We start from the raw sequence: 21,409 nt of genomic DNA on the forward strand, positions 1-21,409 counted from the left end.
AGTAACATCAAAATGTCGCCTCTTTAATTTGAAGAGTCATTCTTATTGCTTAAAATATTTTGTAGGTGTTGCCTGTTCTTATTCACGCCCATATTATATCGTAGCTTAAAGTATATACTCAGGTTGTGAGAAAAATATAAATAATTAAATAAGAACAATGTAAACTGGGCAAAATTTTTCCCAAAACTCTCAAAACGACTAAAGTTTCAATCACATTTTTCATTCTGGAGCCAACTTTCAACTTAACAGTGACAAACAGAATTAGAGAAAAAGTGTGTAAATGGATCAGCATTAATGAACTCCAAATGGGGGTCCTCTAACTCAATTTGACTTTTACCTAAAGTTGAACAAAATACACTTTACTTTCATTTTTAAATACAAAATTGGCACTGCCATTTGGTTTCCTATTTTAAAAAGTATTCTGTTAGTCTTAAAAAAAAATTTGAGGTAAAATGCAAACAAACACAATTATCTGCATTAAATTGTTATAACTTTTTAACCTTTGTTAAAAATCACTCTAAGCAAAGACCCTGGGCACCCTTCCCACACTGTGTTTCGAGCTTTGCCCTCCACTGGCAAACCCCAGAAGGATTTTGAAGATTTAAAAAAAAAGTCATAGAAAACAGAGCACTGTAAGCCACAGGCAACAGTCCCACAGTAACAGGGTGCGGTGCCAACTTGCTCATTCAAACAGCAAACCTGTGTGGAGCGGCCTCTGTGTATCAGCAAGTACACGTCTCTAATTCAGGCATTTCTAAAGGGGACTCTTCCGTGATTATGAATAAAACTTAAATGATACTTGAAAAAGCACCTGTGCCTGGTAGAGGCCCAATAAATACTAACTGATGAAAATATGGCTCCTTATCTGTCTGGAGCTAAATGAAAGAGCATATAAATGCACTATCTGCGTCCTTATTTTACAGTTTTCTGCCCCCGCAGGAGTCAGTGCGTCTTCCCATCTCGCTACAGAACACCTGCTGGCGGACAAGTGGTTCTGTTTCTAAGCCTCTGTTACGCCCTTTCCCCAAAGGGAAGAGGTGAGAGGCACGCTTGGGGACCGGCTGTGGCTCTGCCCAAGCCGCGGTGTGCACGCCTGCGGGCCCGTGGACAGGCTCCCTGGGACAAGGCTGAGGGCAGCCCAGGGGACAAGCAGCTGGGCGTCCTGCCCCCGTGGGTGTGGAAGCCACGCACACACACTGGGCCCCGCTGGCCAGAGAGGAAGCTCTGTCTTTCTTTAAAAACATTTTTTAATGGAAACAGTAACATATTTACTTGATTTAAAAAAAGAAATCTAAAAGGAACAAAAGGGCACAGTGAATATAAGGCTGATACCTACCCCAGACCTTAAGGCCCTGTTTTCTCACTGGAAACACTCCATGTGCATGTCTGTGTGTCCGTCTGTGTGTGTATACATGTGTGTCTGTGTGTCCATGTGTGTCCGCGTGCATCCATGCGTCCAAGTGTCCATGTGTGTTTGTGTGCCTGTGTGTCCATTTGTGTCCATGCGTCTGTGTGCACATGTGTGTCCCGGTGTCCATGTGCATCCATGTGTCCATGTGTGTGCATGTGTGCGTGTGAGTGCCCCTTCTCCTTACATAGATGAGAGCAGGGCGCACACGCCATCCAGTGCATTTTTCTCATTTGGGGATGACGAGGTTCAGTGAGGCCCAGGAGCCCGAGGACCACCCATTGACCTGTCCTCGAACGAGGCCCCATTACTATGAAGGCATCAAAACTTAAATCTGCTCCCATGAGAGAGTCAAGTGTGCAGCCCAACCTGACGGCAGGTTCGAAAGGAGCTCCTGGCCATCGTGAATCATGCAGAAGCTCTCTGCAACATTGTTTAAAAACCGTTTCTGGATAAATCTTACCTTCTTCTATCCCAAAATAATAGCTTTGAGTGGAGTAGCCAAGAGACCGTCCTGCCATTTCCCAGTGAGCCGCCAGGAGCTGAACAGCATGCATGGCCCAGGCCCCCAGGGTGACTGCAAGGCTGTCATTCTCCATGTTCTCTTGGCTCCTAGACACAAGTGTGGGGACCCCACAGTGAGCCCCTCTCAGTTGCTGGAGGAGGAGGCAGAGCCGGGGGGGGACCAGAGGTGACACTGAGTTGGCTGGTCCTCAGGACATTGTATTTCCCAACCAAGTTCAGCCACAGCGACTACGTGCCATGCCCTCCACCAGATGACCAGGTAGGGCCACTCTCAGGAGCTGAATTGTGTCCCCCCAAATTCATATGCTGTAGCCTGGACCCCCAGAACCTCAGAATGTATTTGGTGACAGGACCGTTACAGAGGTGACTAAGGTGCAATGAGGTCAGGGGTTGTCCTGATCCAATGTGACTGGCGTCCTATACGAAGATCAGGACACAGACACGCACAGAGGTGACCATGTGAGGACCCAGGAAGGTGGCATCCACAGGCCCGGGGGAGGAGCTCAGAAGGAACTGCCCAGCCGGCACCTGCTCGGCTTTCTGGCCTCCAGGGATGGGAGGCACTAGGTTTCTGCTGTTCAGGCTGCCCTGTGCATGGCTGTGTCATGGCAGCCCGAGCTGCTAATGCAGTCACAGAACCTGAAGTCTCAGCCTGAAGCCCTGGGGGCTGCAACCCGAGCCCATCACACTGCATCTTCACGTGGAGGGGCTTCGGCTGCTGCAGAGCCCAGCAAGGAGAACCCAGGGTCTCTCCAGGTGCCATGATCCCGCGGTGCCTCTGCACTGGTGGGGCAGCAGCTCCAAGCTGCTGGGACAGGCCAGGTGGCCGCCCGCGTCCTCACCTGCGAACTGGGACGAACTGACACCTCCCCTGGTGTACCTGATCAGGCCAAGTCGGCAGGAGGATCCTCTGAGGGTTGACATGACAAATACGTGCAAAGCGTTAGAGGTGCTTCCCTCTGTCGGATGCTGACTGTTCATTTGTAAATGCCTTTGAAGTGACGCAGACTGAAGGAGCGGAGACCGATTTCTGTGCTCTTCCTGCTGTTGGTCTGGAGGGAGGGGGCATGTCTGAGCAATCAGACAAACAGTGACCTCCAGGACAGGGCACTTTGACCAGCCTGCCTGCTGAGCCCCATCCCTTCTCCCTCCTGGCCTCTCAGAATCTGAGAGCCCTGCTGGCTGTCCAGTCCTCGGCCCCGGAGCCTGTCTGTGGACCGGCAGCATGCGTGTCCCTGCGCCGGGCCCCAGCCCTGCTTTGCTCTGCAGACCCACACCAGGTGGCAGGTGGTGTCCAACTGTGATCTTGCTCTTCTGTGATCTTGCTGGAGGCCCCGCATGACTGCCATGCCCTCTGCACTGGAGCCCTGCAGGCCTGAGGGGCTCCGGGGTCAGAAATGGTAGGAAGAACAAAGGGCAGTGTTTGCACAGATGCACCAAGTCCAGGCCACCTGATTCAAGCAGTTTAGAAATGGTTATAATACTTAACACTTAAGATGCTCAGAAGTTCCTTTGTCTCGAAAAGCCCGGCTTTGCCCCAGTCAGTCACGGGGTGGTGGCCAGACGTGTTGCAGCTTCCTGTGCAAAGGTCACCTGGTGAGGGGCTGGAGGGGCCCCCCACCCCTCAGGGCCCTGGGGAAAGGGCCGTCTGTGTATTTGCTTGTCTGGTCTTTGCTGAGTCCAGTTGCAGACCATCTCTTCCAGCCTCGAAAAAATTGATGCAAATCTAAGGACTGACAGGACCAAAACCAGACTGTGTAACGAAGAAAAATAGACTATTAAAAAACCAGCTTTGTTCTTGTTAAAGAAAATGCCTTTGTTTTGTTTTCCTCATTTAGGAACCACGAGCCTTCATAACTCAACAGGCAACAAGATGAGCTTTCAGTAAAATGCTGTTTTTATTCCAGCAGTGTGACTCAAACATAAGGGGTACCATCTATGCAGGCTTCACATCCTGACGACCACTCTGTCCCTTCCCAGCCTCCATCCGCAGGTCACTGTCTCCGGTGTGCGCCCTGGCCCTGGCTGCACACCTGTTTCTGGCTTTATGGCCTCCGCGTCAGTAGGTAGCCGTGGGCTGCACCAGGAGACTCTAGCCCATCTCACAGCTCCTTGACTTTGGGACATTTAGGGTATTGCCAGCATAATAAAAATTACAAAAAACTCCACGCTGAACATTTTTGTATATGCAGCATTTTTTTTCTCCTGTTGCATTATTTTCTCAGAAGGTGTTCCTAGATGTGGGTGACCGTGTTGTTCTTGAAACATTTCCACGTGTTTTGTTCTCTGTGGGTATTTCTGGTCGAGGCATGAAACTGGCTGAGGCTGACTAACAGAGAGACATTGATAGAAATAAACTACATACCAAATCACTGTGAAGTTCTTCAAAGGTTTCCCTAAAAAGGAAGGGTGGCCACGTATTGAGATTCCTCAGAAACCCTGGGCTGTGATTCCTCCTCTTTCTTTTGAGTTGAAAGTGGATGGTGGAAGGGTCCATAGCTGGGATTTGCCACGTCGTGGGCCTGCAGTGCCCTGCGGGGTCTGGAGGCCCCTCCCGGTGCCCAGCTGGCCATGGCCACCCAGTGTGTTAGTCCCTCCCTGTGACCACCTGGGCCCCTCTAACGTTCTTTACGGTAGACAGATGTGAGCTCATATCGCTCCATTTGAACCAAATTGTTTTTTCACTATTTAAGAATGACTAGCCCAGGATATGACATTAAATCTCTTCCATCCTGATTCTGTGTATTGGGGTAAGTATGACTTTTCTGCTAGTTAATACCCAGGCCCTGGAAGAGGGCTACATTCCTAAATTGGGGTAAGAGATACTCCCCGCAAACCTTGTGGAGAGAAGAACTCCTGGAGTGCCGTTCTTCCAGGTCCTGGGATCCGCGGCTGTGAGTGGAATGAACCTTCCACAGATGTTGCCAGCTGGGCGCCATGACTGCAGAGACCAGGCGCGTTCACTAAACTCCATTCGCTGAGCGCTGTGCTGGGGATGGTGGGAACGGGGACAGGTCTGTTCTAACAGGTAAGGCAAGCGTCCCTCACACGCAGGAGGCCCTGATGGTGGACAGAGAAACAACTGCAGTGAAGAGAGTCTAGCACAAATCACAAACCTAAGCCGTGAAATTTGACCACTATTCATTGAGACCGACTATGTGCTCGGTGTTCCCAGATACGAGGAGACAGCAGTGAACAAAACTAAGGTGGTGCCTGTCGCCCAGAACCTGTGGTCTGGCCCCTGACGAAACCACACAGGGAGTGTGCCGGCCTTCGGAGGAGCCCCCCCTTGGAGCCAGGGTCCCCCAGGCCACCATCTGTTTGCAGCCCATAATTCAAGACTTGTCTTTACATTATAAATGGCTGGAAAAAATGGTAAAAAAATAAAATTTTTGCAACATCTGAAAATGATATGAAATTCAAATGTCAGTGTCTACACTACAGTGTCATGGGACACAGCTCCACCCACTTGCACACAGACTGTCCACGGCTACCTTCCAACTGCAGCAGCAGAGCTGGGTGATGGCAGCAGGGCCCACAGAGCCTAAACCATGGACTACGTGGCCCTTCCGAGAGGACAGCTGCCCAGCCCACCCTGGTGGGCGGGGGCTCGGTGGTCTCGCGCTTGCTGCCCCTCCTCGGAGGCCTGCCCTGCCACCCACCCGCCCACGGGACGTGGCCCTGTCCCACTGCGCCTGCCCCTCCTCAGGAGCAGTAGCAGTTTTTTCCTGACAGTAGATCTTCTAAGTGTGTTCAACACACACACACACACGTGCACACACCCACATGTGCATCCACATGCATGCACACGCACACATACACACACACACATGAGCTGGCTGCTTCTCTCCAGATGGAGAGGGTAGCTGCGTCTGGCAGACCCTCCTCCTGCCCCTGTCGGCTGCTGGGTAACAGCGTCAACATTCACTGGGGGCCCCAGGGTGGAGCTCCACGCACATCACTCCGCACAGCCCGGTGAGGGGGACCAATGTCTTGTGCTGTGGGCCAGGAGACCAAGGCCTTGAGACACCCACATGGCAATTTAGGCGGGCCCAAGAGTGCGGCAGATGCCCCAGGCCTCTGTCTTGCATGGCACACGGCCGGCTCCCTGGCAGACACCCAGTATACGCCGTGGACACGCGGTCCTCCCGCCTGTGCTCCCAGCCTTCCGCTGGGCCTCTCATACGGAAATCCCCTCTGCCCCATCTGCCAGCTGCCCATGTGTGCATGATGCTGCAGCAGCGTGTGGTCCCTTGGGGTCTCCTCACCCCTACTCCTGCCCACCCTCCACGTTGGCAGCCCCACCCCACTAGAGCCAGCACAGCCCCAGAGAGCCCAAGGTCACAAAACTAGTCTCTCTGCTGAAGCTAGAGGACAACCAGGGCTATTTGACACGAATGCCCTTCTCTGGGTGTTGGGGATCCTAGGGACTGACCCCTTCCCAGTCTTTGTGGAATGCACCCTGGGGAATCTCCAGACACTCCTGAGAGCTATCTGCAGGTGCTACGTTACCGTGCACACCCGGGCAGCACGCAGTCGCTGCTAGCACCACGGAGGGACCCCAAAGTCACACCTCTGGAATGCTGTCACAGAACTCAGTCTCCTGTCTTGATGATCTTTCTCAGAGACAATCAATGCATCACTTTCCTCCTGGAAGTTCCTAGGAAGCGCCAGGCTCAAAGCCATCGCCCATTCAACAGCCTCCTCCCTGAAGGCTGCCAAGTGCCTACCCTCAGCACTCTCTCCTTTTGTCCTGGGGGACCAACAGCAGCATCCTCTAAATGCATCCCCATTATCCCTCCATTCTTTACCCGATTTGTGGATTCAAACAATTCGTATTCAGTGAAATAGGAGCAATTAACAGGACTAGGGATTTATTAAGGATAAGTCATGCCAGACAGTCTTGACAGCTTGTTGTGAGTGTGACAGAATTACAAAATGCATTATGTATTTAGACTTTTGTGCAGCGTCTAATACCAGGCTTGTGAAATTATTCTTGCCCAATGGTCTGAACCAGCCTGGATGAGAACAGTCTCGTGTACTGGAAACAAGAGACAAAGGGTAAATGGCGTTCAGCTGTGCACCCCATGGGGGCCAGGAGTGGCAGGGGAAGGAGCAGTGTTCCCTGAGGGGCCACGCAGGTCAGGGTTAGGGTTTGTTCCCTGCACATCTTGTTATTGATCTGGAGCATGAGGGCGCTGCTGGCCACCATGCTGTGTGGGAGTCAGGCGGTACCAGCCCCAGTCAGGTGGCTTCAGTCAGCAGAAGCTAAGCACCCTGCAAACATGAAGGAGGCTGCAGGGGAGATGTTGCCTCACCCCCTCAGCTCCCCCATCTCCAGAGAACACCCAGCAGGAAGACCAGGGCCGGAGGGCAAACCCACTCAGCCCCCTGGAACGGAAAGACAAAGCTGGAAAGCCCTGGGGTTACCAACTCTAAAGCCTATTGAGACTCAAATCGTGTCCCTCCAGAAGATGTGCTGACATACCACACTTCAGCACCTGTGAACTCGGCCTTACTGGGCAATAGGGTCTTTGCAAATGTAATTAGTTAAGATAAGGTCATATTCAATTAGGACGTGTTCTAATCCAGTGTGACTGGCATCCTTATAAGTGCTGGGAAGAAGACAAAGATACCCAGAGGGGGCGGTCCATGTGCGGATGGAGGTGGGCACGTCCCCAAGCCAAGGATGCCAAGGGTCGCCAGCCACCACCAGAGGCTGAGATGCGGGGACCCACCCTGCCAGCACCTTGGTTCTGGACTTCTGGCCTCCCGAGCTGTGGGAGGGTCAGTGTCTGCTGAGGCAGCCGGAGCGCGGTGTTGCGCAGGACATGTGCAAGTCCGGTCTTAGAAGAGAAGAGCTAAGGACCAGAGGCCGATGGCCCAGTCTGCAGACGACTGGAGGTGGGGCTGAAAGGCAGGCCCTCCCTGTGGGAGCCATCTGCAGTGGAGCAGGTCCATTTTCCCTCCGGGCACTGAATGCCCAAGGAAGGGTTTCTACGGGAGACCTGGCCAGCCAGGGAGCAGCCGGCAGCCTGAAGCTCCTGGCACCAGTACGTCCGTCACGCCTCCCATTTGTATCGATGAAATGAAACACGTCCTCGCACCACAGAGAGAGGGAAAGAGCTCTGGCATCTCCTCTTCTTACAAGGGATGCAAGTCCATTTAAGCTTATTTAACACTTCCATACTCTTCAGAGGAATGTAAGTCACATGGTTTCAGTATTATTTTTAAACTGACAGAAAGAACCTGAAACCACCATTAAATGTGTGGCTGTCTCTGAGTGTGTGTGAGCTGAAGGAGCCGGTCTGGGGCTCTGATCACTGATTATCTGAGGGGTGGCAAGGGGCAGGATGGGCACGGCTGGTTGCAAAGTGTCCCTCTGCACAAGTCCAGTTTAAATCACCGTGTGTTACTTTTGTAACTTAAAATTGTTTATGAAAAACATTTGAAAATCCAACGTAGACCTGGTGAAAATTAAAATCATCAGAGACCTGGGTGTCCCCTGGTCCGATTTATGGACCACCTGGATCCGCTCGCAGCCCGTCGGGGCTCCCTGCCCACTGTTAGCCCGCGGCTGGGGGAGCCCGTGACCTCCAAGCCTGTGCGGCCTGACCCTGCATCGCCAACACGGCCCCTTCCCTGAAACGCTGGGCAGCTTGAGGGCTGTCTGGCCAGATAGAGGATCTTATTAGTGATGCCCAGTGGCCTTCTCACACATCAGAGTGACCCTCAGATCTACAATTTCATGTGGAAGGGAAAACAGAGCTCTTCAGACGGCCCGAACTCGGACGGCCCTCTGTGGCTGGAGAGGCCTCCTTCCCTCCCATGTTTCCAGAAGGTTCAGGACAAGGCCACGAGAAGGGCCCAGAGAGCATAATTATTTTTCCACTGGACTTAAACAATGGGCTGGAGAATCAGACTCCTCATAATATGAATTTTAAAGTCTCCCAATTGCAGCTTATCCACCCCAACACTCTTCATCGTCTCCAGCCCGTTACACTGGCACTTGGAACCCGGTGGCTCTCAGGCAGTGGGGGGCCCACAGCTCTCCAGGCCAGAGCCGCGCACCCTTCCCCGTCGCATGCCGAGCTCTGCGGGGACCCCAGCTGCTGTCACCAACGTGCAGGCCAGGCTGGAGCTGCAGGGCTGCAGGGAAGGGGTGCTCACACCCAGCCCTTGGAAGCTGTGAACTAGGCGCCTGGCTCGCAGTGGGCAATTCTCAGGGGCAGCTCTTCATCCGGCGCCAAATCCCATGGAAGGTGATATTGTCTTTACTTCCCCCTACAGAGCATCCGCAGCTCCTGTTATCCTCAAAGTTTGTGCCGTCTTGGTCTTTTAAGATGTCTCTCCTTTGTTAGAGACCTGGCTATAGATGAGGCTTTTCCACCTGTAAGGAGACTGTGCCTGTCATGAGTCCTGGGCTGGAGCCTGGGGGACCACAGGTGGGCGCCGGGGATGGCTGCAGAGGGGACACAGGGAAGAGAGAGGCGCTGCGTGGTCGGTTGCCAGATCTTTAAGAGAAACCAGAAACGCGACTTCTCACGGGAAATCTTTGGTCTGTACTCACTGGCTCGTGGTTCTGTTTGTTGTCCGAGTCGTGCGGGCTGGCTTGCCGGGCCTCCACCCTGCGGGACAGCCACTCCCTCCCACACACCCTGAGTAACGCGCCTTCGCCAGCTTGGGTCCTGTCCTCTCCATACAGGGCACCACATGCTGGGCCCTTCAAACAACAGACGGGTATTTCCTCAAGGTTCTGGAGGCCCGAGTGGCCCAAGGTGCCGGCAGGGCCATTGACCCAGGAAGGCGCCGGGGGTTCCTTCCACAGGGCTGCCCGCTGCTGGAGCTCTGTAGTTTGGTGCAGCCCCCCACGCTCTCCACGTGGCCATGCGCCTCCATGTCTGTCTCTGCCGGTCCTCCTGGGAGGACTACGGTCATGGGATATAGAGCCCACCTCGATCCAAGGTGACCTCATCCTAACTAACAACATCTTCAAAAATCCTGTTTCCAAATAAGGTCACGTTCTGAGGCTTGGGTGGATGTGGATTTGGGGAGGCGCTTTTCAACCCTGAGCACTGTGTCACCAGATTTGGGAATGGCTCAGCTCCGGCATGTCCTGCTCCGGTGTCGCTGTCTCTGGACTGGACCTGACTGTGGTCGAGGTCCAAAACCAGCAGCACAGGTTTTCGGTCCTAAGGAAGCCACACGGCGCCAGCAGCATCAGTCTGCGTGGTCGCAGCCACAGGTCTCTCCAAACTCCGAAACTGATTTCCATAAAATGGTGCTTCTCAGCCTCGACACTATTGACACCTAAAGCTGGATGATCTTGCTGTGGAGACTGTCCTGTGTTGCTTGGATGTTTAACAGCGTCCCTGGCCTTTACTCACTAGACGCCAGTAAGTTCCTCTTCCTCCCAAGATGTGGAAACCAAAAACATCTCCAGACATTGCCAAGTGTCCCCTGGGAGCACAACCCTCCCCCGTCCAGCGGAGAGCCCCTCCCGGGGAACCTGGCTCAGTTGCTCACGGGGTCTTCCGCACCGTCTCTGCCCACCCTCCGCCCCTTCTGCCTGGATAAGCCCAGCCTAGGGCTGCAGGCCTGCCTCACAGGCTCTGCCGGGAGCAGCAACTGCCGGATGCGGGCCGTTTACTTTCTTCGCTGATTCGCTTCTCATTGTAGATAGACTCTTTAGAGAGAAAAAATTGGGTCATACTGTGCCAAAATTCTTTCAATTAATCTCTCTGCCTTCTAAGTTCAATGTTTATTTTTTAAAATCAAAATTCACGGAATAGAGTCCACATTTGGCACTAGCCTCTGTTACTTAACACTAAGCTAAATTAAAGAATTTCTTTCCCTCAAAACTGTATGAACTTAACCTGTAGGTAATTAGACTAGTCGTGACATTTAAATTGGGGAGCTTTAGATAACATTTAGAAGGTTCACAGTGCTGGGTCTGCAGGGGAGGGACCAGGCACTTGTTGGCAGGCAGCCTTCTGCCGCGGCCCCGGGTTTTATCAAGCTGTTTAATCCGTCTTCCTCAACTTCTCCCTCTGCAGTTTAGGCTATGGGCACTTCCTTGTCCTAAGGAGGTGTGCCGGGTAACACACAGAAATGGGATAAATTCTTATTTGTTTTTCTGGTTCCCAAGAACCAGTTGGCCAAGTGGGTGACGGCTCAGTGCAGAGGTCCAGGGAAATGCTCAGGGCAGAGGGATTTTGCCTCGTCATTTCCCTGGAGGTCTGAGCCTTGAACCCCTGAACACTAGCAGTCTGGAAGCATTAGCCAGGGCCTCAGAGATAAGGGGCGGCCTGCTCCCTACAAATCTTCCCATTCCCGCTTCATGTTTTGTGTTAGTGTGTGAGAACCAAGTCAGCCTGGGTTCCAGACGGCAGCTGGAGCAAACAAAACAGAATGTGTCAACATCTGTTCAAAACAACGGACAGTTTACTTAGATGAATGTCTAGTAGGATCCACCATAAGGAAAAATACTACTGAAATTTAGAGAGAAACAAAAATGTGTACTCAAAGTTCAGCCTGAGTTTTTTGAATAGTTGATTTACAACAAAGAAATTTCTGTCTGCTCGGCTTGCAGAACAGAGTTGTGTCTATGGCAACCTGAGGCTGTTTCTCTGGGTCATCGTCTTTCTAAACTACTCTTTAGTGATTCCTTACCATTTTTGAACCAGGACAGCTTTATATGCCATTGTTCTATTATATGTTTGTCATACCATCTTCTCCTAAAGACGTTGCTGGAAATTTTCCTTAAACCAAACCCAAGTGAAAGAATTTACATAAAAAATCTCACAATGCCTCTACGAAATGACCCCACATCACAAAAATGGAAAACCTGCGATGCTAACAGTCTCTTTAGGTCTGACCGCATTGTGTGCTGGGCCTTCCGCCTATGCGTGTCTTGAGTCCTTGGGCACCAGCACAATGTCCACCTCCTGAATCAGACATGAAAATTCATTCCCTCAGACACCACCTACCCCAGTCTACAGTCAAAAAACAAACTACACTAATTTCTCCTTTATCACTCAGTAACAACCAAAAATCCCAAATGGCCATGCATTCAAGCTTGCTTACTTACAGGTAAGACATAGCTGGACACCTTCTGTTGCAGGGCGAGAAGCTAAGATGAGCCCTACAGGGAGCCAGAGAGAAGGCGTAGCTCTGTGCACGGCTTCAGAGGCGGGTTTCCAGTGACCTTGCCCTGCAGCCCCCCACCCCGGCTGAGCCCCACACAGGCCAGGGGGGAGAAGGGGAGGAGCCTGAACTCCACAGCTCAGGACCTTACAACAGATGAAACCGCTGTGCGGGGAGTCCTGCAACAGGCCTGTTAGTGGGGGAGGGCGCAGACAGCTTGTGCCAGTGCCAAAAATTCTCTGAGCAAAGTTGGTGTGGGCTACATTTTTAAGTATATCCCAGTGCAGGAGTGGGATGCTGTCAGTCACCCAGGTAACAGCAGGGTGGAGCCCCACAGCCCTAGAGTGAGCTGAGACCCCATTACCCACCTGGGCCGGGAGTTCTCTAGGACAGGGCCTGCTGCGGTCCACCTTCCTCCTCCTGCGCTTCGAAAACCCCCAAGAGGAACGAGTTGACATCAAGTCTGAATCCCTCCCGCCCACAATGTCAAGCATTATGAAATTGAGCACCCTTGACCCGAGAAGGAATCTCTATGAGATTCAGGCCATTTTCTTACTGAGAAGAGAGCATGCAGTTTGTAACGACCGGCTCCTGGTGGCAGAGTGCGCCCTTCGTGCCCCAATCTAACGGGACAAATTTTCAGCAGCTTTGCCTCCCCCTGTTGCTTCAGTAGCTACCGTGAGGACTAAGCCCGTGGTCTCTTCCCCTTTTAATTTTACATCACCCCTCCTCCCACATCCCTGGGCCAGGATTTAACCCCAGGCTGAGTTGGGGAGGGGTGGGATGGTTAACCCTTTGCTAAGGCTGTGGTCAAGTGGAATGTCTGGGGGAAAGTTCCCCCTGCTGGCCCCGCTGAGCAGAGCACCCAGCGCCCCAGCCCCAACCTCCTCTGGGTAAAACTGAGGCAGAAGAACTGTGCTCCCCACATGCAGGGCTGCAAACTGTCCCCAGATCACCTGCAGGCCCCTCTTTGGGCCCAGGCAGGCCTGCCCACGCCGGCCGCTCCTGCCTGCCTGTTGCCACCTCTAGTGCCCAGGCCTCATGTTCTCTGTGCTCTCAGAGTGACTGCTGGCTGATGCCTTTGTGTCAGGTGCACGAGCATGTGTACATATGTGCACACACACACCTACATGTGCACACGTACCCCCCCACACACATGTGCACATATGCACACACATACACAGCATGCAAACACCTGCTCCTGTCCTCTGGGTTTGTGTTTCCACCTTGGCCTCTCTGGAGGCCTCTCAGATTAGAAGGAAGAGGATTTGGCTGCAAGGGACAGTTTCAGCTGGGGACTGGACCCAATTGCAGTGATGAGGACGGGGCCCTGCTCAGTCCTGGGCATTTCAGAGAGTTCATCCTTCTAGCAGGGGTGAGGGGCTGGTATGAGGTTGGAAAGGGGGTGGGCTCCAGCCTCAGGTAAGGAACTCAGCAGTACTGCAGGTCCCTGAAGCACCGTCCAGGCAAATGTGGGGCCAGGGACTTGCAGGGCACTGAGTGGACCAGGCTAGCAGCTCTCATAGTGGCACAGGCATGGCTCAGAGTCCCAGTGTCGTCAGCCAGGGCCAGCTGGGGCGTGCCCACTCTTCTTGGGGGATGCATTCGAGAGGTGGATGCTGGGTGACGTCCGGACTTCCTGGGTTAGGCCCATGCCCTGGGAAGGGAGGCTTCCATTGCGGGGGACCTGGTGAACGATGGCATGCCCTGGCTGTGCCTTGTGGAAGTGGCAAAGGGGGAGCATGTGCAGCAGCAGGGGCCGGGCAGTGCCTCCCAGTCCCAGGCCTCAGTGCACGCCAGCAGCAGGACTCTCCGCGGCGCCTGCTCCCCAATGCTGCCCAGCACCTGCGTGGGAAGTGCGCCTGACCTCAGTGCCTCCTTTTGCGGGTGTAGGCCCCACAGGCACGTCCTGGCCCTGATACCAGAGCCCCAGCCCCAGCTGACGACAGCCCCTGGATTCGGCGGTGCCCCTGGCCAGGCCTCCTGACTCTCCCGCCTCCCTTTGGCAGCAGAGGGAGCAGCTCCCAGAGGTTTGGGGATGCCGTTGGAAGCTCCTAAACCCCGGTACTGCATTCCTTCCTGCCTAATGTAGAGGGGTGCTAATATTCACTATGGATCCCTGACTGAGGTGTCACTTGGTACAAGAATGGGCTGCAGGGAGGAAACCCTCCAGGCGGAGGAGCCGTTCTGACCTGGCGGAGGCAAGAGGCGCTGAGGATCTCACTGCATTTACCGTGGGACGCTGCTCATCTCTGGCTGCGGTGGCATCACCGGGACTGAGTCATCACATGTGGCCTCCTGGAATGAAGTACCGATGGAAGACACGGCTTTGGGGGACCAGACCCTGCTGCGGCGGGCAACCCCGGAGGGGCTGGGTGTTGGCCTGCGTTGGAAGGAACCAGCTCGGGCTGTCTGTCCTGAGCTCTGTGGGAATAGGTTCGAGGAAACTTTGCTGAGGTCACTCTGGTGTCACACTAGCTTCTCCCCCATGACCAGCTGGTGGAAACTGCTGTGGTCACCCTGCCCCACCTCATTTTCCTCCTGGGCACGCAGCTCAGCTGTTTGTTTCCAGCCTCTCTTGCCGCTGGGTGGGGGCGTGTGGCAGAGTCCCAGCCACAGCACGTGGGCAGAAGCACTGCACCCCACTTTTAGCTCTGCCCCTGAAACCTCCCCAGGGAACCCTCCTCGCCTGCTCCTCCCTGTCTTCCACAGGATGAAGGACTCTAATAAACACTGGCCCCGCGGAGCCTGGGTCCTGAGTGACCTCGTGGAGTTGACTCCTCTGCCAACCCACAGCAACACCAGCAAGAAGCAGGCTCTGCAACACGGTCAGTAAAGATGATGCCAGCGTTTTAAATAAAAGCTTGAGCAGTAGGGTCTCCCTTTTTTTAAAAAAAGTGGAGAAGTAACATAGAAGATGATTTACAATAAACGCCACCAAAAAATTTAAATTAAAGGTGTAGAAAACCCCAAGTTTTATGACCTTGAAAACTAGAAGAATTCATTCTCTTTATTCCCCATTAAGAGGAAGGGAGAATGAAGACTGAACATACTAATTAACATCTGTTCATTTCCTCATAGATGCTTGAGAGACGAGGTCAATGTGGCCAAGCAGGGCCATGGAAAGAAGAGAAAGTCGGGCCAGAGAAAAGGTGAAAACCACCTGGCTAAAGCTCCATCTTCCTAGGATTCGATGTGTCCGAGGGACAGGTTCATGTCGCAGAACCAGAACGCTGCCTACGTTACCGACGATGAGGCGCCGGTGTGGCCAGGAGTAGAGTTCAAACAATCAAGAGGGCCCCATCGCAGCTTTCCGCCAGGTATTTTGTACAAAAGAAAACCACGTGTCTGTGTGGCTTTCCATCTTACTAAGAGAAATGCTACCTTTTAGAGCTGGAATTCCTGAAATCACATGGAATTCTTTTGATTTCTCAAAAAAAAACCAAAACACAACAAACAAAAAACCCACCAAGCTTTGTGGTTTTTCATTATGCAGTCATAAAGTGTTCATCATGGAAAAACTTCTAAAAATAAGCAAAAAGAAAAGAACCTCACAGTAATGGCCAGAGGTGACCACTCTCGCAGTTGCATCGCATGCCCTGTGGACGGCTCCCAACAACAGACACACACAGGCTGTCTGCACACACTGGGTGATGACCTCTTTTTTGCACTTCAGAACTGGAAAACGCCTGCTTTTTTTTTTACTGATACTGATTTTCAGCTTCCTGTGAACATAATTTTATTCACAATTACCATCAAAGTGCTGTATTTGTTAAGGAGTTATCCACAGGCTGACAACGTCCACAAAACAATTTAGGAGTGGTCCCCCAAATTCCTGCTTGCTTCATGTAGTTCCCGGGCCCACAATCCATCTGCCCACTCTTTCTCTTGCTTATAAGAAAATGCATCAGAGAATTCAGGGTCCCCCCGGCCCATTTTCTGACTCCCTTAGTGCCCTGGACTCTGTCCAGCTGGCCGCCTACCTCCTGAGCTCTGCAGGCTTACCTCACAGACAGGGGACTGCGTCAGGACCGCCCTGCACCCCCAGCTTAACAGAACCCGATCGCACCGCCCCCTCTCATGCTCCAGCAGACACTCCCTGCCCCCAGGGGGTGCCTCCATTGATGGGGGACCATCCCAGGGGCCTCATTCCCTGGCTGCGATTGGTTTACTGAGGGCATGCGAGGCTCTCCTGACACGAGATGAGGGGGGATATTTGGGGCATGAGGACAGGGCTTCTGGTCAAATTTTCTTTGTTGAAAAAGGAACATGACGCAAAACTTCACCCTTGTCTGTGCTGAGCATCGTTGGGGGCTGCCACAGGGTCTCACCATGTAGGTGGGCCAATTGAGTTCTTCGTTCCTGGGGTTGAACTCCATCTGCAGCCCCTCCGCCGCCCCCTGCCAGGGCTGGGGCTGGGGGCCCAACCAGGGCCGCCTCATTACCATAACCTCAGGTACAGTTGAAAGTCGCTGCTCTCACTCCAACACTTGGGATATTATGAGGGTTTTAGAAGCTTTGCGCCAGGAACGAGACGAAGACCCAGGGTGTTTCTTACTGTTACCCTGGGTGGGGTGTGCCGCACTTCCTCTTAAGATCTGTGGGTCATGCCAGCTCCTTCCCAATTTACACTGTGCGCAGGCTGAACTTGCCCTGGTTTGTGACTCAGCGAGGCCACAGGGCCAGGCCACCCCTGGGGCTGCTGTGGCGGCGGGTCAGGAGCCCACTCGGGTCTGTCGGTCCTGCCCATGGTGCCCCCGCTCCTTGGCCTCCAGGCTGTACAGACCACCAAACCCAAAGCTCTCTCTGCTGTAATACCCGGGTGTTTCTGTGTAGGGACTCAGAAATCATCGTGGCACAGTCTGGGTATTAATAATCCTCCCAAATGAAGTATCTGTAGGCGACTGTCCCATGCTGAGAACAGCCATCTGCTACGGCACCTTTCAGTTTTTTGGATGTGACCCACTTTTTACATTGCAGTTCATCACATAGGTGCCTAAGTCACGAGACAATAATTTCCTTTTCTACATTTTATCTCTGGTATTTTATGTATATTCTTGCAGGCTGGTTTCACCCCTGTACACTGAATTTATGGGCCACTTGTGGGTGGCAGCCTGCAATCTGAAAATTACTGATGGGCTGAATTCCCTCCCCTCTGGCTCCTTGTTGGCCTATTATGGTGCCCGCCACTCCCATCTTGTTAGCAAACAGGATCTCATGAAAGGTTTTGCAGGCTGTGCACTGCACAACTCTAGGATGCCAGAGTAACCCAGTGGTAGGCAGTATGTAACAGGATGGGGTAGCTCTATTAATAGCAGTGATAAGGAATTTGTCTAAATTGACTTATCAGTACATTAAATTAATACCAATTTGTCAAAACTAAGTCACTGAAGCTCTCTGAGCCTCACCTTCTATGTTTCTAAAATGAAGCGATAGAGTGGACCTGTTTAACTTCCCAGAATCATTAAAAGAATCTAACAAAAAGACATTAGATCCCAGTCTGAACAGATGCTGGTCTCATCATCACTGTTATTGACCAATGATGCTTTCCTTATTTGAACTTTGGGAGTTTTATAGAGAACTTGGTGTGGTCTCACGCTTAGTCGAGGCAAAGGAATTATTCATGCTCTGCATTTGAATTACTGCTCGTGCATTTAACAAGTGCGTCCTGGGTCCCTACTGGGTCACTAGCATATAGAACTGGTGTCCAGGGAACAGAGCTCAGAGTTTTGGTGTGTAAAAGTAAAGGTGAGACCTCGAACTGGGTCTCCTTCATGAGAACAGAAATCCACACATACCTTCACTCCTGTGGAGGCCTGTAGAGGCCAGCTCCTCTACATTTCAGGAAAGAAGGACAAATACTTGCTTAAAAAGCAAACATGAAACAACTGCCTTCCAGCTGTGTTACTGGGTTTTACCAAAACTGCCATTCATTCAGTTTGTTAAAAATAGAGAAGTAACCTGGGTGCTGAAATGTTGGCTGCAGTTTGCTGAACAGATGTGGCTTTATAACATCACAGGGGGAATGTCAGGCAGGAACAGCGCTCTTGAATGCAGCCAGCAGGAGTGGCCCTTCACCTGTCACCTGCCAGCCGAGCTCTCTGAGCCCCTGACCTGCGTGGGCCGTGCCTGCAGCCCCGTCCCTGCTCCACTGCCGAGGGAACCTGGGGAGAGAAGCACCAGGACAGGTGGCCCATTAAACAGCGTCCTGCAACGTGTCGCTGCCTGGGAACTCAGTTTAGAAAAAGGAAAAAGGAGCCTATTTCCCCCACAGCCATGTCAGTAAGTCTCTGAGGGCTGCAGTCTAGGGCATCACGCATCACTAAATCGCAGGACCTCCACTTGGGCTGTCCCCAAGACCCACAGCACTGAGGGGTTCCACGCCGCCTGGAGGGTGGGGCCCCTTGAAGCAGATGAGATGGGTGTCCCCATAAGCCCAGCCGCACATGGCCTTCCTCCTGGCCGGCTCGGAGGGCAGCCCCAGGTGGGGTGGGGGAGCGTGAGTCTGGCTAGGAGGCCCCAAAGGCCCCGCGGCCCACAGAGCCCGGGCAGCAGCTGTCAGCAGACCCCGTGTGGCCACAGCTCTGAGAAGACGGAGCCCTCTCTCCAGGCATCCCACTGCCCCCGTGCAGGGTGGGGGGCTGGGGGCAGCTCCTGGGTCCTCCCAGGGAACGTGCCCACACTCTGCGGTGGCCTCTGTGAGTGCAGCTCAGAGGAGGCTCTCAGAATGTCCGACCACTGAGGGGTGGCGCCAACGGGCATTTCAGTGCCTTGTGGGTGAGGCTTTCACCTGGGAGGCTCCCAGGCACGGAGGGACAGGGCTGTGCCAGTGGGCAGAGGCGGGCAGAGGGGTGCCCTTCACGGCAGGCTGGAGCCTAAGTCCTCTGAGGACATCCCGGAAACTGCACGGAGGTTCTCTTGGGGCACCAAGCGGTGCATGGCACTCCTCCCTGGGCTGCCCCTGGACTTGATTCCCTTCCTGCTCATTTGGAGAAAGTGGGCAGGCAGAGGGCAGGTCTAGTCAGAAGTCAGCCGGAGCCTGAGGGAACTGGAGGGACTGCGTTTGCTGCACTCCCACCCCATCCCACCTCGCCCGGGACCTGCCCCCAGACTGGACCCCACCCCGCCAAGTCCTGCCCACCCCTCCAAGGGACAGGTCTCCTGACAATCCCACCTGCCTGCATCCGTCAGGTAGCCATGTCTGGGAGTCCATGGCTCCAGGGAGTGACCTGGGGCAGGTGCCCCTGCCGTTGGGTGTCTGGAGATGAGGCAGGAAAGAGCAGAGGCCAACTCAGACCAGGGAGGAAGAAGAGAAGCAGCATGGCCCAGCCAAGCCAAGTGGGACTGGCAGGTGGGCAGGAGGCTGGCGCCCCTAACCTGACCACGGGGCCAGGGCCAGGTTCCTGCAGGTGGTCCTTGGCCTGGGGACAGTTCCTCGCAGGCGCCCTGAGTGCCTGCACGGGGCCCACCAGGTCTCTCGACTGCAGGTGGGGGCTGCACGTGGAGTCCCTGAAGGGACCAGGGGGGAGGACTACAGGCCTCTGTGTGCCAAAGCCAGATACAGAGAGCAGGGCAGATGCTGGAGAGAGAAGCCCCTGGGGCAGGAGGGTGCAGCCAGAGCTCAGGTGTAGCCCACAGGCCCTGGGCTGCCATGTGGAGGACACATGGGCCCCTCAGGCGCCTGCCCCTGCCCCTTACCTGTGAGCCCGCACCCACGTCCATAGGGCACAGAGTGCACTTGGGGCAGTGGTGGTCTGCAGCCGCCCTCTGGGGGCAGCATATGCAAGAACAGCCCTCAAATCTGCACCAGGACCAGGGAAGCGCAGGGAGGCTGGTCGGCACCGCCCTCTCCAGATGGCCCCAGATGCCAGCGAACAGCCCTGTACGGCCAAGGGGCCACTGTGCTCAAAGGGCCAGCTTGTGTCGCTTCTCCCCCTGCCTCGCCAGAGCACGGGCCCTCCAGGGCCTCCCACCCTCCCTCTGAGGAAGGGGGACCTGCGATGTGTGCTCCCTCGGCTTTGAGGACACATGTTTTCTTCTGTCCTTGGAGAAGCGCAGAAGCAGGAAAATGCAGGAAAGCATCATGTCGCCCCTGTGGCCAGCGTGTTCTGGGGGCCCAAGAAATGCCCCTGGCCTCTGAGGCCTCGCCCAGCCAGGCAGCTGGTCCAAACTCACCTCCATCTGCATCTGGGCCCTTCTTATGTTCTTGCAGAGGGCCAAGCGGAGCCCCCACATCCTGCAAGTTCGAAGCAGCAGGACAGAGAACGCCTCTGTATCAACACCATTGGCACCTGGCCGGCCCCCATCCAAGACGGGCGGCTGAAGACCCTGACCCCATGCCGTGGGCCCCCTGCATTTCAAGTTTGGCCTAGCAGCAGCGTGCTGGCACAGAAAGCATCGCCACAGGGCTTGGCATCACAGCAGGGGAGTTTTCTGAGTGGGAGGATGTGAGCTGTTCCAGTAGTTTCCTAGGGAAGATCACAGGCTCTTTAAAGTGTGGGACCCATTGCATCACTGCTGTGAGTTGACCAAAGGCAGGAAAACTGACCTACCCCCACCCCAAAGCTGCACAGCTCCAAAGAACAGGAAGCTTTAAAGACCGGCCTTCTTCCAGCATCACGGACCCACCCACGTAGGGCCTGTCCTGCTCCAGGGCCAGCAAAAGGCTTCTGTAGGCTGCCCCCGGCTCCTTCCACCCAGACATCCGAGCAGAACATGGCCCAGGAGAGCACCCACTCCCTGTAGCCGAGGCTCTGAGGTTCTGGTCCAACTGATGAACACGGCAGGATGATGGCTTTCAAACTGCTCTGCGGCCCAAGTGCGTGCGGCAACGCTGGGAAGTGACTTCAGCTTGACTGCCTCCAAGGGGCATATCCTCCAAGACAAGAGGGGGGCAGGGAGAGGGGCCTGCATTTGCAGGTGGGTGCTGAGCCCACGGTGGGGGGCTCAGGGCACCAAACCATGGCCTGGGGCAAGATCACTGGGACCTGGAGTGTGAACCAGGAGGGTGGAGCCCCTGGGGCCCCCATTCACCTGGGAACCCCCGGACGCCTTTTACCCACCCGCTGGGAACACAGGGATCCTGTTTATGTTGCAGGTCACTGCCAGGACTAGAAGCCACTTGGAGCCTGTCAGAGGGCAGCCTCTCAACAGAGAGCTGCCAGCTTCCCTGGCCCTCCCTTAGGGACCCTGGCCCGGGTCTCACGGCCTCCAGCGTCTCAGAGCCCTCATCCTTGGCCCTGCTACCCTTCAGAGAAAGACATCTTCCTTTACCTGGCCCAGGCGCACTAACAGTGGGTCAGATTCCCCTGCGATACCAGCATTCCATTC

Source organism: Manis pentadactyla, chromosome 7, assembly GCF_030020395.1.
Source record: "Manis pentadactyla isolate mManPen7 chromosome 7, mManPen7.hap1, whole genome shotgun sequence".
Classification (NCBI taxonomy): domain Eukaryota; kingdom Metazoa; phylum Chordata; class Mammalia; order Pholidota; family Manidae; genus Manis; species Manis pentadactyla.